General features: G+C 47.3%; 1 pseudogene; it reads right to left on the reverse strand.

Moving 5' to 3' along the window:
• Positions 1–244: 244 nt before the first annotated feature.
• On the reverse strand, positions 245–1,008 carry LOC147975803 (uncharacterized; annotated as a pseudogene).
• Between the last annotated feature and the right edge of the window lie 15,662 nt (positions 1,009–16,670).

Consider the following 16,670-nt stretch of genomic DNA (forward strand, 5'->3'; position numbering starts at 1 on the left):
GGGTTTCTTGCTTCTGCGCGAATTCTAGTTCTAAATTTTCCAGTGCTTTCCACTCGCAACCATTTGCAATATGTCTAAAAATTCCATCACTTAGACTCTCTTGTCTTGTGCCAAATCATGTTCTTTGCTTCCTTCGGGTCAGTGAAATAACGCTACAAGTGAGGAATCAACGGAAGGTACCATACAACCTTTCGAGATTCCTTCTTTCCAGGATTGTATCTGGGTTCATTGCAAGTTGGACACTCTATTTTTTCTCATACTCATTCCTATATAAGATGCAATCATTTATGCATGTGTGATATCTTCCATGCGGCAAATCAAGCGGCCACACGATCTTCTTCGCCTCATCTACACTACGAGGCAACAAATTTCCCTTCGGCAAAACTTTGAGTAAATATTCCAAAGTAGCTTCCAGACTTTCATCTGTACTCTTGAATCTTGCCTTGATTTCTACAAGTTTGAGCATGACGTGCAGGCAGGTGTGTTCGGGATCGCAACCTTCATATAGTAGAGTTTTCATGTCTATTTCCAATTGCACCAAGTTTACAGCCTCGTTAATAGCAGCTCTCTCGGTTGTCGTCTTCTTCCAAAGAAGATCTTTGACATGAGGATCTTGTAGAATTGAAGCTAATGACATATCGTGTGTGACGGTCTCATGATCCTCTTCATGTTTGGGTGGCATTTCATCATTTCCTCCTTCATGCGCATGTTCATTGTTTCCTCCTTCCGGCAGCTCTTCTTCATTGCCAATGTTTTCTGCATCATTGTTTCCTCCTTCATCATCGCTAACATCCTCCTCCACATGCTTTGTCCATCGTCTATAAAACCTTCAATGAAATCGGGATGGAGCAAGTGCTCCAGCATGCTTCCTTCAAACGGGTTGTGCAAAACTCCATTTTCGCATGTCGAACATGGACATAATATCTGCACTTCACCCTTTTGTACCATATTTGCCACCGCAAAATTGAGAAAGCCCTTCACACTTTGATCCATATTGAATCTTTCGATATGCGGTGATCAACTAGCGCTGCAAAGGTAGAAGTACTAAAATAATTAGATGTACTAGCAACGACGGCATAAAAAATTTCCGCATGACCTTTGCTAAAAAAAGGGACATATGAGTGCATGAAATTTGAAAAAAGGGAAATGAATTAGCATTTCACCAAAACATTGTCAATTCTAGCTCTAGACATTTGTTAAAAATGAGGCATCGATATCACACGACACAGTAATAGTTCACGTGCATTGTGCAATTTCTATAGCTAGCAACTAATGAACACACGTACACATCCATCACATATCCATCCATATGCGAATGCCTGGGATATATGCACATAAATTAACAAGAAGTTCAATCGTTTTTACCTCATCAAAGGTGCGGGAGAGGGGACAGGGGGCGGCCGACCGTACCTAAGTTGGAGGTGCCATTGATGGAGTGTGGTGAAAATTTTAGTGCCAGTGTGTATGTGTTTGAGTGGGTGGAGAAGAGAACTAGCTTAGTGAGTGAGAGTGTGTGAACTAGCTGAGATCTAGCTAACTACCTACTTAAGAAATCAAGCGAAAGAGTATGGTCTTTTTCTCATGAAGAAGAGGAGAGAGAGGGGGGAGAGGGAGAAAATGTCTAAATGGATGCTATGGGTCAAATTTGAGTGGTGTTGCGACGTAATTACTGGCATTGAAATACTAGAGCACGCCATTAGAATGCTTTGTATCCCTGGTATTTGGGAAAAGCCACGCTAGTGTTATGTTGGCTAAAAAATTGATGGGCCCGCAAAATGCACTTCTAGCGTAAATTATGCGGCGACGCCGTAGGTATTCTGGTTAGTGCTCGCATAGGGAACTTTTGCTAGGCCATCTCTAACTTAGGACATGGAAGAACGTTGGGACCCACTTACAGGTGGCGTTCCCTATTACTCCTACGCCAGCAATAACAGTATACCTATCTCGTACAAAATTGCCCGACGCCACTACTATTTAAAAAAATATTGTTGGTGTTCATTCAAAATGGCACGCCACCAACAAAAGTTGTGGCTAGCACTTTCCACTAGTGGAGGCGGTTCCACCAGGGCCTCGTGAGGCGCCCTCCCGAGGCGTGCGAGGCAGGCATTGCCCAGCTTGGTCACGCGGCCTCACGCCTCCACGTGGGTGACGCGTGTGGCTATGAAGGACACTGTAGACCGTGCCGACAGATGCGGATGAGGAGTATTTCCTCTTTTGTGCTAAGGGAGCAAGGCCAGCATGCCGATTCCCAAAGCAATCCCCAAAGGTTGCCTGATTGGGGCAAGAAGACCAAGACCGCGGGTGCGCAGGGCAGAGGTCATCACCGAGCCCACCTGCGCATAGTGGATTGTGTCTTTGCTGGTGAAGACCACCTTTTGTCAGGATAGACTGTGCCCCTGTCCCCCTTCAAAATTGCCATTGTGTGGCAACCCTTCCCGCCAATGTTTTCTGGGGAAGAGGACCAAGGCATGTATAAAAGGAGGGCAGGGTGCCGCCATAGAGGGGGTCGACGATCCACACCCCAACCCTTGTACTCGAGTTCTCTCGTTTGTGCAATCCAACAACCAAGCAGGAATAGGGTTTTACACTGCAAGGTGGCCCAAACCTAGGCAACTGTTGTGCTGCCGTCCGGCTCCCGCTAGCTCGCTCTCGTAGTAGCCTCGTCGTGGTTAGCAGGAAGAAAGTATAGGGCAGTAGGAATGAGCGCACCCCAGCGGTCGAACCTTAGGGTCCCCGGAGCCCCTATTCCGACAGATACAATCCATAGTTGCATCAAAACAAGCAAAGCAATGCATCAGAAATAGAATTTGTCAAAAACAGAACAACCTGTATCAATCTAAACATTAACCATACTTGTGTAACTCCAAAACTGCTGAAAAATTAGGGCAACATGGGAAATTTGTATTTCAATCATGTGTAAAAAATTCGGAAATTTATCATGCTCCAGCAAATGTCAACAATTCTACTACTAGACACAAAAGTTTCTGTATTTGCACAAACTCAAAGCAACTATCATCCAAATCATCCCAAAGGCTTCACTTGGCACAAACACTAATAAAAACACAATCATAACAGTAGCATAATTTTGTGCACACAAGAAAACAGAAAAAGAAACACAAAAATTAAGATAACTATTGGGTTGCCTCCCAACTAGCGCTATTGTTTTACGCCTCCAGCTAAGCATAATGTGTAGTTTCAAGTGTTGTCATATTTGGTTTTAGTTCCATAGGTAGCCCTCATGATTGATTCATATGGTGGCTTAATTATAGTTCTAGGGAAGTGATCCATACTCTTCTTTAATGGAAAATGAAATTTTATAATCCCTTCTTTGATGTCAATAATGACACCTATGGTTCATAAGAACAGTCTACTAAGTACCATGTGACAAGATGGATTGCATTCAATATCAAGCATAATGAGATCAACGGGCATGTTGGTGCAATGATAGGCCCCTTATGTTTTGGAGTTTGTTGACATAAACATTGTGGGACTTATGTGTTTGCTAGTGCATAGAGAGTAACATGTCCCTAAAGTATTGAGGATTCTGATGGAAACGACGAAGATAATCTCCTTGCGTGGCAGCGAAGGTTATCACCAAAGATGAAGCTAACAAGAGAGACCCCTAAAAATTGCTGAAGTTAGAGTGTATTTCAAAGAAAATGACTGCGCTCGAGGAAGAATGTAGACGAGATGAAGACGTAGCATTTGTTTCGTTATTCTTCTTCTTTCATTGAGTAATAGGACCACCATACTATTAAGAGGGGTGTAGCATTCGAAACTGTGATTCTCTGATGCTAAACCCAAATCCTATGAATGTCGTGAGAGAAATCTGTTTGTGTTTCAAGCAAATACTTGCCAACAAGAGATTGTGATCTCCTTCGCTGCGAGAGATTTCTCTCGGACCGAGGTCTTAGCATTACTTGTTCCTCAAGTAATGTTACCATTGCTCCAAAATCCGATCATTATAAGCATGTCGATTGGCCATTGGCTGGACCTCGTGTCGATGCAACAGACCCCGGGTATGTTGCCCAACTGTGCACAGGCACAAGATCAAGATTGGAGCACCAGCTTAAGTCAGAGGATGAAGAACCAAAAGACGTGAAGAACCAGCATGCAGCTTAGAGAGATTGAGATCGAGCCAAAGGAACAGGATGTCGACAAGAGAAGAGCCTCCCTCGTCGGGTAGGCGAGCCCGGCAAGGGGCCAGGCCACCACCTAAAACAAGCAACCAAGACTCCCCGGCAGTGCCTGCCGGGGCTTGCGGGGCCTGAACCATCCCGCCAACCACGCAAGTAGGACCCACGTCATCAATTAGTGAGGTGTCAAGCCACAAGGTAATTAAGTGGTAGCATTCGCCACATGGCCGCCATCTCCTACAGAATAAACCCACAGGTGACACCCGTCCAGCGACGTGTCAAGAGAATATCTGCGGAGCTAGCGAGATAAGCCCGGCAGGCCTTGCTGCACAGCTTGTGATGTGACACTGAGTGGTGCATTTAATGCACCCTGCCAGCCCGCAGAGTTAGGTATGATAGCACTCTTTGCTATCATATCAATGGGTAATGACTATTTTGCCACAGTGGTGACCCCTTAATCTATAAAAGGAGGCCCATGGCAATCATAGGAGAGGGTTGGAGGGTTGGAAACTTGACAAACCCAAGCCGCCGTACGCTTGTGGTGACCGTAGCCCTGAGGCAGGCCTTGCCGATCAAGTGTACCACGCACCACCACGTTCATTTCCACCATCAATCCACCAAAGCAGGAGTTGGGTCTTACGCCTCGCGGCGGCTCGAACCTGGGTAAATTGCTTGTGTGCTCAATGTCGTGCTGCCGTGCGCTGGTCTACTCTTTGTGCAACGCAACGTCCCCCGCCAAACCAGCAAGGGGCCGCTGGTCCCATAGGTGGCCGCGGATCTCCCGTGACATCTTTGGCGCGCCAGGTAGGGGGCTCGCTTATGCGAACCTGAAAGCGCGCAGCACGTCATCTTCATCGCCATCTTCATCTCCGATGACGCCATCGACCATGGCGCCCAAGAAGAAGAAGTCCGGCCCTTCGGCCTAGCCATCCACCTCGAAGGCTCCGCCGCCCGGTGCCTCAAATGCCGCGGGGGATGCGGGGACAAGTGAGGACGTGAGCGCTACTGGCGCGTGGCAGGATCAGGTGGCACCGTTGCCACTCCCCCTGCGGCAGGCACGGGGGCTGAAGGCGTCGAAGGAGAACAGCTTCAGCATCGTTTCAATGGTCAAGCTCCGCAAGGTATGGACGGGAGGGTGACTCCACTTACATCCCTTCCTCCCACCAACGGGCGCAGCCACAACAACGGTGCTCGGTCCAGGATGAGCCACCGTCCTCCGGTCGTCCCTGCCACGAGGGCGGTCACGGCGCGTGTGTCTCCTCCCGGGCGAGCCGACCCAACCACTGCACCCAACGGAGCCACGGACCCTCGAGCGCCATCACCGCGCGACCCCGCTGCCCAGGTGGCCACCCCACCGCAGTGCGGGTGCGCTACCACCATCGCTGCCGCAGGCACCGTCAGGAGCCAGGCGACGGTGTGGTCGAGGTCGTCAACCTCCATGCCAAGAACAGCCATGGAGGCTATGGCACGGGCCCAGCTGCTACTAAGGTTCCTCCCAGCAGCCGAGCAAATGGATGAATGGAATGCCACCATCCTGAGTCTGCTCGGTTTCGCTGAGGCTGGGGGCTCGTGGAGCGCTAGCCCGCCACGACCTCCGCAAGTGAAGACGACTGCTCGTACTACTGACCGAACGAAGGGGGCTGTCCCTACCGTGCAGTCCCCACCACGGCAGCTGGCGTGGGCGCAGCAAGATCAAGATCCCTACGACGTCTCGATGGCTCTTCTGACCCTTGAGCACATCCATGCCAATGATGGACCCCGGAAGATAGGCGGCGGGGAGACGTGCGCGTCATCATGGGACGGCATCTCGACGACCCCCGCCAGACCGACGGGTGTGGCGGCCTCAACGTTGACGAGCCTGCGTTTGGTGTTGGCGCGTGCCTACCTTTCGAGGTTGGCTGCCCTGCCTTTACGCACGAGCTGCGGCAAGTCTGTTGGTCGTCCGTCTGCATGTTCAAGCCGGATATACCCGAGAAGTACGACGGGATACTGAACCCGTCAGAGTTCCTGAGCATCTACACCATCATTGTTTAGGCTGCCAGGGGAAGAGACGAGAAGGTGTTTGCCAACTATTTCCAGTTGGCTCTAAAGCCCAATGTGAGATCTTGGCTCATGCACCTGCGAGAGAACTCCATTTCTTCATGGGCAGACATGTGCCACGAGTTCATCGGTGGCCACCAGGAGCCCAGCAGGCCAAATGACCTACAGCTTCTCCACCAAAAAGAAGGAGAAACTCTCCATAAGTATTTACATAGATTCAGTAAAGTCCATAGGAATATTCGGAATATCCATCCTGCAGCTGTTATAGCAGCCTTCCAGTCCAATGTGTGCAACCGTCACATTCATTCTAAGATGAATGTGCGGTTGCCTAAGACTGTGAAGGAGTTGTACACACTAGTGGATAAGTGTGCTCGGATGGAGGAAGGAAGGAAGTTGCCTGAAGAGGAGGATTGCATCAATGTTGATTTAGAGGAAGAAGATGAGTCAACCAGTCAAAGGAAGGGCAAGAAGCGCAATAAGAAGCCAAGAGATAAGACAGTGATGACTGTGGAAGGTTCTGGCAAGCCTAGTACTGGCATGAAGGCCAAGGTTGAGGCCCCCGGCAAGGAAGTTGCCGCATGCACTGCCTGTCGGGAAGCCACTGCCACGGAGATAGCCGGGAAAGGTGAAGGGCCGTACTATAAGATCCATCAGACCAAGGGCCACGACCTTCATGAATGTTATCAAGTTGAGCAGCTTGTCAAGGGACAGAGAGCAGAATATTATAAGCGTGATAAGGAGAAAGGTCAGAATGCTGCTAGCGGGAAGGGCCGAGGCGGTGAAGCAAACCGCCTTGACAAACCCTTTCGGAACCAAGGAAAACCCGCCAGGGGCTAAGAGAAGGAAACCTGTGATGATTTGAGTGATGGAGGGAATGAAGAGGAAACCAGTGAGCAGGAATTTCATAGGGCCACTAATGCCTTATGCATTGATGGAGGTGCATCCTTGCACTCCTCCCATCGCCAGCTCAAGCATTGGGCACGAGAGGTCAATGATGTGGAGCCAGCGCTAGAGGCCCGGAAGCCACTGAAATGTTCCCGCACACCCATCATCTTTGACGAGGAGGACCACCCTTGCCGCACCATCGCGGTAGGGTATTTGCCGTTGTTGGTTTCCCCAACAATTTGCAACCTCAAGGTCACAAAGATGTTAGTGGATGGCGGGGCCGGGTTGAATCTGATTTCCCCAACAGTTATTAACAAGCTTCAGATAGGAGAGGAAGAGCTGGAGGTTACCGGCATGTTTCAAGGAGTCAATCCCGATAGGAGCCGTGCCAAGGGAAAAAATACGTTGCCGGTGACGTTTTGGGGAGAGTGAACTATGGGACTGAAAATATTGTGTTTGATGTGGTTGAGCCCCCTGCCGTATAATGGGATTCTGGGACGATAGGCCTTGGCCAAGTTCATGGCAGCATCCCATTATGCTTACAACACCTTGAAGATGCCTGGGCCGTTGGGAGTCATCACCATCCCATCAGATGAGAAGGATGTGATTATCTGTGTGGACAGGATGTATCAGGATGTCATCGCAGTAGAGGCTGCGGCGGCAATAGTCCCCACCAAGGAAAGCAAAGGAAAGAAGAGGGGTTGTAGGACCTCCGGCAAGGAGTCCGGGAAGCGTGCACCCTCCGAGTGCACCGTATCGATTGACGACGTGCCGGAATGTTCCAACAGCAAGAGATCCAAGGTTGCAGCACCCCAAGTGAAGAAGGTCCCGGCAGGGCTGGCTGGTGTTGATGGTACTTTCACCATCAGTGCCACCCTTGATGACAAATAGGAAAGCGCACTCATTGCCTTCCCGCGGGAAAATATCGATGTGTTTGACTGGCAACCATCTGATATCCCCAGTGTTCCCAGGGAGGTAATCGAGCACCACCTTGATGTCTGCCCACATGCCCGACCCATCAAGCAAAAAGTTAGGAAGCAAGCCTTGGAGCGGCAGCAGTTCATTGACGAGGAAATCAAGAAGTTAGAGGCAACTGGATTGGTCAGAGGAGTACTACACCCTACATGGTTGGCAAACCCAATGGTAGTCCAGAAGGCGAATGGGAAATGGAGGCTTTGCATTGATTCCACAGATCTCAATAAAGCTTGCCCAAAGGACCCATTCCCCTTGCCGCGCATCGATCAAATTGTGGATTCTACTTCAGGGTGTGATCTTCTCACCTTTTTAGATGCATACTCCAGATATCACCAGATCTTCATGTCCAAAGAAGATGAGGAGAAAACATCATTCATCACTCCATGTGGAACATATTGTTTTGTCCGCATGCCTTTCGAATGGAAGAGTGTCGGGTCTACTTTTGCACGAGCAGTCCAGATTGGTTTTGAGACACAACTGCACAAAAACATAGAAGCTTATATGGACGACATTGTAATCAAAACCAAGGATAAGGCCACCCTTATCCAAGATATGGAGGAGACATTTGATAATTTGCGCAAGATCAACCTGAAGCTTAACCTGGAGAAGTGTGCATTCGATGTTCCCTCTGGCAAGCTACTTGGATTCTTCGTTTCCCACCGGGGGATCGAAGCTAACCCCGACAGGATCAAGGCCATTGAGAAGATCCAAGCGCCAAGGACAGTTAAGGATGTGAGGCGCTTGACGGGATGTGTTCCCGCGCTGAGCAGATTCATTTCCAAGTCTGCCGAGCATGACCTGTCGGTCTTTAAAATTTTGAAGAAGGCAGGGCCTATGAAGTGGACACCGGAAGAAGATACAGCCTTGCAAGAGTTGAAGTCTTACCTGCCATCTGTGCCTACCTTGGTTGCACCCAAACCTTAAGAGTCATTACTGCTTTACTTGGCAGCAACCAACCAAGTGGTTAGTGCAGCCTTGGTAGCACAACGAGAGGTGGATAAAGTGGAGAGTGGCCAGATCACGTGTCACAACCCTAGTCAGTGCTTGCAATAGAGTGATGCATCATGTTTAAATTCCAAAGAAACTTGAAATGGGGGTGTTCAAACCCTAGCACTTTGAAATTCAATTAGGTCCAGCTAAAAAATTGCATTCAATGAACCCAAAATGCTCTGCCTTGATGTTTGATATTTTTGGCAATGGTTTTGATCCAAACCAAAAATATGGAACATTTATAAGAAATATTTTGGGCACTGAATTTAAATCATTACTGTATTTGCACTTGGAATTATATTCATAATATATAAGAATATATTTTCAAAAGCCCTGAAATATTTTATGTGCACTTGGAAATGACCAATGTGCAACATAAAAATATTTAGAGGAATCTTTGGCACTAGTTGAAGTCATTTTGATTTTCAAACAGTGGCAAATAAATAAATAAAAAGAAAACATAACATAATTAAAACAGAGCAGAAGAACTCACCTGCTTACCTGGCGGCCTGCTACTGTAGTCGGCCCAGCTCTTGTGCAGCCCACCCGAGCCCAACTGCCAGTCATTACCCTCCTCTCGCCAGGAGGAGGAGAGGCGCGTGCTCGACGCGCGTGACCACGCGCTGGGCCACCTCCTGCTTCCTGCCGCCTCCGCGACGTCGCTTTGGACGCCACGCAGTCCCCTGGTTTCCCTCGACCTCTCCCTTCCATGCGACTCTCTCTTTTCCCCCTTCCTCTGCTCTCTTCCCGAATGGAGCTCGTCGACGCTGATCATCGTTCCCGTGGCCACTGGCCACCCCTCTCCCTAACGCTGAGTCCAGAAGCACCGCCGCAACTTCCTCGTCATTCCCATTGAGCTATAGGACTACGGGAGGCCCTGCTTCATCGTCACCGCGGTCGTCTTCAACCTCGGTCACCCGAGCTCTTCATCATCGATTCACGCCGTCAAGGACGCCCCCGAGCCCACTGACCTACTGTGCCGCCTCCCTGTGAGCCCCTGCGTCGAACCCCCCTCTCCTATGCTTCGTTTGCTCGCCGTAGACGTCGCCCCCTTGCCCACCGTAGCACGCCGCCACACAAGCTCGTCGCCGACGAGGCTCCGGTGATCTTTTGGTCCCGTGCATGTGCCTGTTGGCCTCGTGAGCATGCGTAGAACCCGTAGGTACTAACTAGTGATTTCCCCGCGCGCTACATCGTTGGTTTCGTCGATGCCTGAACTCCGGCGGCCGCAAAAGAGCTCGCCACCGTCAGAGCCGGCCACCCTAGCTGCTGCCGCTTGTTGCTTTGGATGCGCCTCACTCCCAGGAACCCGTAGGAGCAAACCGCGCATCGAATGGTGCTTCGTAGCGAGCACACGGTGCACCTCCGCCGTCGGCCGTGGTCGTCACCGGCGAAACTCCGGTGGCTCAAGTGGCACCATTAGTTTAGGTGCTAATCGCGTTTAGTTAGTGTCCTGTGTCGATGACATATGGGCCCCATGCCCTTAACTAACCACGGTTTAACCCCTGTTTAGTTTAAGTTAATCATAGTGGCCCCACGCGTCGGCGCTGACCTCGCTGACGTGGCCGTTGACCGGACCCACATGTCTGTGTCACTAACTGACACTGGGTCACTAACCGATGAGGTCAGCATGACGCAATGCTGACACAATAATAGGCTTTTCTGGATTTATTCTTTTTCAGGAAATTCCAGAAAATGTACAAAACTTCTAAAATTCATAGAAATTCAACCATAACTCAGAATGAAATAATTTATATATGAAAAATGAGTAGAAAAATCCAATCTATCCATCTGTACTGGTTTCATGCATGTTAAAGCAACTTAAACCTGCTGTTTATATCAAACATGATAAAGCACTATTTAAATTCATAAGTTGAGTTTAGGATTGAACCTTTGGTTCAAAATAACACAAACCCAGCTGGTTGTAGTTGCATTAGCCCAACACACTCATTTCTCCATGTCATGATCATACATCATATTGTGCATTGCATTGATTGTGTTTTCCTTCTCTGTTGCCAGTATTTGTCCCCTCTCAGTAGACGTGGTTCCGACGATGAGTTCGATGACACCGATGAAGAGATATACTATCTTCACAAGTGCCAGGCAAGCAAAAACCCCTCGTTCATTCCGATAAAATCCCACTCTCGCTCCTGCTCTCTTTTACTGCATTAGGACAACAACGATTCAACTGTTACATGCTATGGTAGTCGAACCCCTTTTCCTCTGCATGACCTGTCATTGCCACAATGAATAGATAAAACCTAGTAGCAAGAATAGGAGTTGTTCGAGCCCTGATGTGCCTACTCATTCATGCTTGTTTGTCATGCGTGCTACTGCTTAGAGTTGAGTCAGGTCTAATTCATCGGGGAATTGGAGGTCTATGAACATGTCCTACTGTGTGTGAGCTAAGTGTGTGAACATGATTTGGTAAAAGTATCGATGAGAGGCCATGTAGGAGTACATGGTGGGTTGTTTCATTGAAGTCGTCCTTAGGAACTGAGTTTTGTGTTTGTGATCCATGAACAGCTACTACCACGCATTGGGACCGAAACCAATGGACGCTCTCGACTTATTAGCTGCCCTTTCCCTCTGTCCAGGAGTTGCAACTAGTTTCTGGTGTTTGTAGGATATGTGTTGGAGGCCGTGCATCGCGCTGACCCTAGGGGTGGGCTATGATGCGGTAGATACACCGTGGCCAGGTATGTCGGACGCCCGTTTGGTGTCGTGGAACCCTGTACACATCATTTGGGGTTGTGAGCGAAACCCCAGCCGGATCTCCTCGCGGATGGAACCCGAATAGGCGATAAACCTGGAGTAGAGACTTGTGTGGTTAGTCAGGTCATGGCCGACTCCCTCGCTAGGCTTCCGCTTGAAGGTTGCCGAGATACACGACATGTACATGGTGGTAAGTGGCGAGAGCGTGTGTGAAGAAGTACACCCCTGTAGGGTTATAAATGATCTATTCGAATAGCCGCGTCCGCGGTAAAGGACCTCTAGGTTGCATGTACAGTTCATAGACAAGTGAAAGTGGATACCCTAAAATGCGCAAGATAAGCGTGAGTGTTATGGATGGCGTTCTCGTAGGGAGATGGGGCGGATCCATAATGGTGTATTGAAATGGTTAATATGTGGAATCATGGGCGCCACCTCAAAAGAGTTACTTGTAGTAGTAGTTCAGGTTAGCCACTGAGTCAAAGCTGGCTTGCTGCAGTTAAACCCCACCATCCCTTTGTTGATAATGATGCATATGTAGTTAGTTCTGATGTAAGTCTTGTTGGGTACATTTATACTCACGTTTGATTAATTTATGTTTTTGTAGAGAGACTTCAGTCTCGCTAGAAGTTCCGTGTGGACTTCGACGCTTAGCTTGGTACCTCAGCTACGATCTTGTGCCCTCGGCAGGATATGGTAGATAGCCAGGCTTCTCAGCCTTTTTCATTTGTAGATGTTTGTACTCAGACATGTTAAGCTTCTGCATGTGCTTTGACTTATATGCTCTGAATGTTGGGTCATGAGACCCATGTTTATAATATCTTGCTCCTCGGAGCCTATTGAATAAATACTTTGAGTCATAGAATTATGTTGTGATGCCATGTTGTATTTGCACATATCAAGCATATTGTGTGTATGATTCGAAATGCTTGGTATGTGTGGGATCCGACAACCTAGTTGTTTATCCTTGGTAGCCTCTCTTACCGGGAAATGTCTCCTAGTGCTTCCAGTGAGCCATGGTAGCTTGCTACTGCTCCGGAACACTTAGGTTGGCCGTCCTGTGTCCTTCTTCGTTCCTGTGTCTGTCCCTTCGGGGAAATGTCACGCGGTGTCTACGGAGTGCTGTTAGCCCAACTGCTACAGCCCGAATTCACTTGCTGTTGACCGACACGTTCGTTGCTGGGTCATGTATGCCTGTCCCTGTAAGTTAGTGCCACTTTGGGTTTACGACTAGTCATGTCGGCCCAGGTTCTTTGTCATATGGATGCTAGCGACACTATCATATACGTGAGCCAAAAGGTGCAAATGGTCCCAGGCCAGGTAAGGTGGCACCCGTGGGAATATCGTGCATGAGGCCGCAAAGTGATATGATGTGTTACGTGCTAGATCGGTGTGACTTGGGATCGGGGTCCTGACAGCTTTGGTATCAGAGCCTGACTTCCTGTAGGATTACCAAGCCAAACTAGTCGAAGTTGAGTCTATAAATTCTTTAGTTATGTAAGGGAATTGATTGTGGGATGGAACGAAAGGCTCTTTTTACTCCTTATACCTTATGCCCTTCTGATCCGAGTCATCCTATCTTTCATAGGGGGTTAAGGAACTAGGCTTTCTCTTCTTTCTATCAGGATCACGTGTTACTAATCCGTAGACTTATAGGATTGTTGGCTTTAAGCCTCAGTTCAGTTCCTACTACTTATGTGTATCGCCAGTTGGTCTTGAAACCTTGATATTGTGATGTTAAGTGGTTATGCCACCATTTGCAGGATGTCTCCAATCTTTTGACCATTTACAGTCGTTATGTTGTCCGAGTCATCCCAGGTTTCTAAATAGTCGGATGCACTTGCAAATCATTCCTCCATGTTCCCGGTGTTCCTTTGGGCCAGACTAACTGGTGCATTGAGGTACCCTATTGCCTCGACATATATATTGGAGCTATTATGATGACCCTAGGTGTCTTAGGGAGTCACCTAGTAATCTAGCAATGCATTGTATCCCTAGTGTGATGATTCTGGCCATTATTCTCGAAAGCATCCAATGATGCCATTTAGTTGGTAGGCATTCTATTTCTGGGTTCTCGAACCCAAGATTCACTCCACTTACCTCCTGTTGATGGTGTTTGCTCGTTCCTTTATGACATTAGTAACCTTTGCGATAGTCCTCGAGACCCGTGGTGTTTCCTTCTTCCAAATACCATGAACTGTTTATGGCAGAAGTTCCTCGCTGAACCGAAAGATCACAACCAGAGTGCTCTTGACGAGTTCTCGATTCTATGTTGTGACCCTGCCAGTTCTACCTTTTCTGCATGGGTTATCCGGAAGAAATATGTTGAACTCATTCGACATGCTAATCTATGCACCCACAACTCAGAAAATTATATTATCTTTTGGGTTGTCCCTCTTTAGTTGTTATCTGGCCTCGTCTATCAATTGATAGTTAGGGATAGTTGTGCATTCGTGTTCATCGATGCATATTATTCTTGTGGCCCGTCAAGTCGTTCTAGTTCAGAATGACTAGGAGAAACAAACTCCAGTTCATCATCCATTTCTATGATTGGGTCAAAGTAGTTGTATTCTGCAGATCAAAATGACATCCAGCTTTTGTTCTGTTCTTCTCTGGAGTATTACCGTCTTATGTCAAGAATGTCATGAGAATGGCACCGACTCTTATGAATTCTTGTTGCAGTGATACTTCTCGCCATCATTATTCATTCCTCGGTTCTGTGTTGTCGCAACCAGAATGCCGACAAGTGAACTGTGATGTGCGAAATCAATACTCCTAGCAACCCCGTTGCTTGGTAGTTAGTGGACAATAACATCATTCTTAGCGCATTGGTTATAGAATCATCATTCTAAGATAGATTGTGCTACCTAGACCATTTTCCTGGTGCATTCTTTGATCAATGAGTTAGGATTGTGTCAACCCCTTGCTTATTTGATCACATTGTTTTACCCTGAAAAGCAAGATTGTTCTCGAGCTTAATAACATATTGGTGGTTCGTGATTTTTCGAATATCTTCTCGGAAGTATCACTAGGTTGCCCCCTGACTGTTATGTTGAGCTCGTGATTAAGTTGGTTTCTTGTAAACTACCCCTTCTCCAAGAATCTGTGTTGGATACCCCTGAGCTAGTTGGTTAAGCCAAACAACAACTTGGAGAGATGGAAGATAAAAGCTTGTCCGACTTAGTTCATCTTAAGGGATATCTTGTATGCGTGTTGAAGAAAGATGATATCGTCACCAATTGGTCCTCGTGATCAGTTGTTGGATCTATTGTCTTGTTAAAATTTTCATTTGAGTGTGGGCTATCGTCAAATCAAATCAGAACAAACGATAATCTAATGTTGTCTTACTCGTGCTTGATCCCTCGAGCATATACCATTACATCTTTTGGTCTGACCAATACTATCACATTGTCCACATAATGGTGGAATTCCAGTGATATGTAAATTCCAATGAGTTGTTGTTGAGCCCATCAGCAGCATCTTGTCTCCTCCATGATTCATGTTGAACATTGAGCTAGTGTTGGAAACTTTGTAAGCATTGCCTTCGTGTTCCGCTCATGAGGTATATGTTTTGGTGAAAGAAGTGACTTTCTCCAAGTTCACTTGCATTAGGTGTAAGTTGCCGCCATGAATTTGAGAAAGGTTTGTTTTGTTTCCCCTGGAATCATCCCAAATCAGTCATGCATACATGCGAAGTATTCTATGGTTTGGTAGATTAATTACCTCCACTCCGTACGTATTCCCTAGCACACCAAGCCACTGATTGATTTGTTCAAGATAAATGAGTCTGTTCTAAGGTTATTACTTTAGACTTCCGCTCGGAGACTTTGATATCATTAATGATGGTTCCCTACCAAAACTCAGTAGTGTTTTATTATAAGACTACTATGTGGTCATGCTTGTCTTGGACAGCATGTTCACATATGTGTAGCAGAACCAACTCATGTTTTGGAGCTTTCTATTGTAGTTCATTTCCTGAGAATCTCGCAACATCGTCTTGTCGATTTGCGTTGCAAACTTTCTTTTTTAGACATGCTGAGTCTGAAGTATCCTATCACCAATCGGATCTGAATCTCAGGCAGATATGATGGTTGGAACATTCCCAACATTTGCATTTTATTCCCAGCTTGCACCGCCATTGTACCAAATTCCATGGGCCACCCTTCTCAGTAATTGCTATTCAGGATCATCTTCAAAAGTGGTCCTACCATGGGTCCCATCCATTTCTGATGATCAGCAAAAATCATCCATGGCGTTGTCTTCAACAAGGTAGTCCACATCATCCATTCTAGTCCGAGTATGTCATTCTTTCGAACTCCTTCAAATGATCGATTGTGATTGCCTTAGGCTGGTATAAAGAGTCTCAATGATCTCTATATTAAAAGTAAATCTTTTTGCCACTTAATGGAATAATTCTACGAGTCACCTTCCCTAAGGTGCCCCGTTATGGAATCATGGCAGTTATTTCTCGCTATCTTGAAACCATGCACCATCATCTTAAGCATGGAATTTTTGCCTACCCAATCGAACCATTGTCATATACCTCTTGCCATTGCTCTCGATGTGTCTTTTGTGTCTCAGCTCAAGAGATGTCACAATGTCTCACTCCATGAGTCGATCTTGAATTGCTCGATCTTTGAGAAGATCGACTCCAGTAGAGTTTCTTTCTGTCATTGTCATGTTGGATGGAGTTCTCAGAGCAAGACGTCGAGACAAAGATGGCGGAATGAATCAGCATCCTCAAGAAGTGCAACTTGGATCATGAAGATTGTGTTGACTTTGTGTCCCCTCTGTCTTCTTACCTCACATCTTGAATCTCGGGACGAGATTCTTGTTTAGTGGGGGTGAGTTGCCACAACCCTAGTCAGTGCTTGCATTAGATTGATGCATCATGTTTAAATTCCAAAGAAACTTGAAATGGGGGGTGTTCAA

The sequence above is a fragment of the Triticum urartu genome, chromosome 4A (genome assembly GCF_056163025.1).
Source record: "Triticum urartu cultivar PI428250 chromosome 4A, HENAU_Tu73, whole genome shotgun sequence".
In the NCBI taxonomy this organism is placed as follows: domain Eukaryota; kingdom Viridiplantae; phylum Streptophyta; class Magnoliopsida; order Poales; family Poaceae; genus Triticum; species Triticum urartu.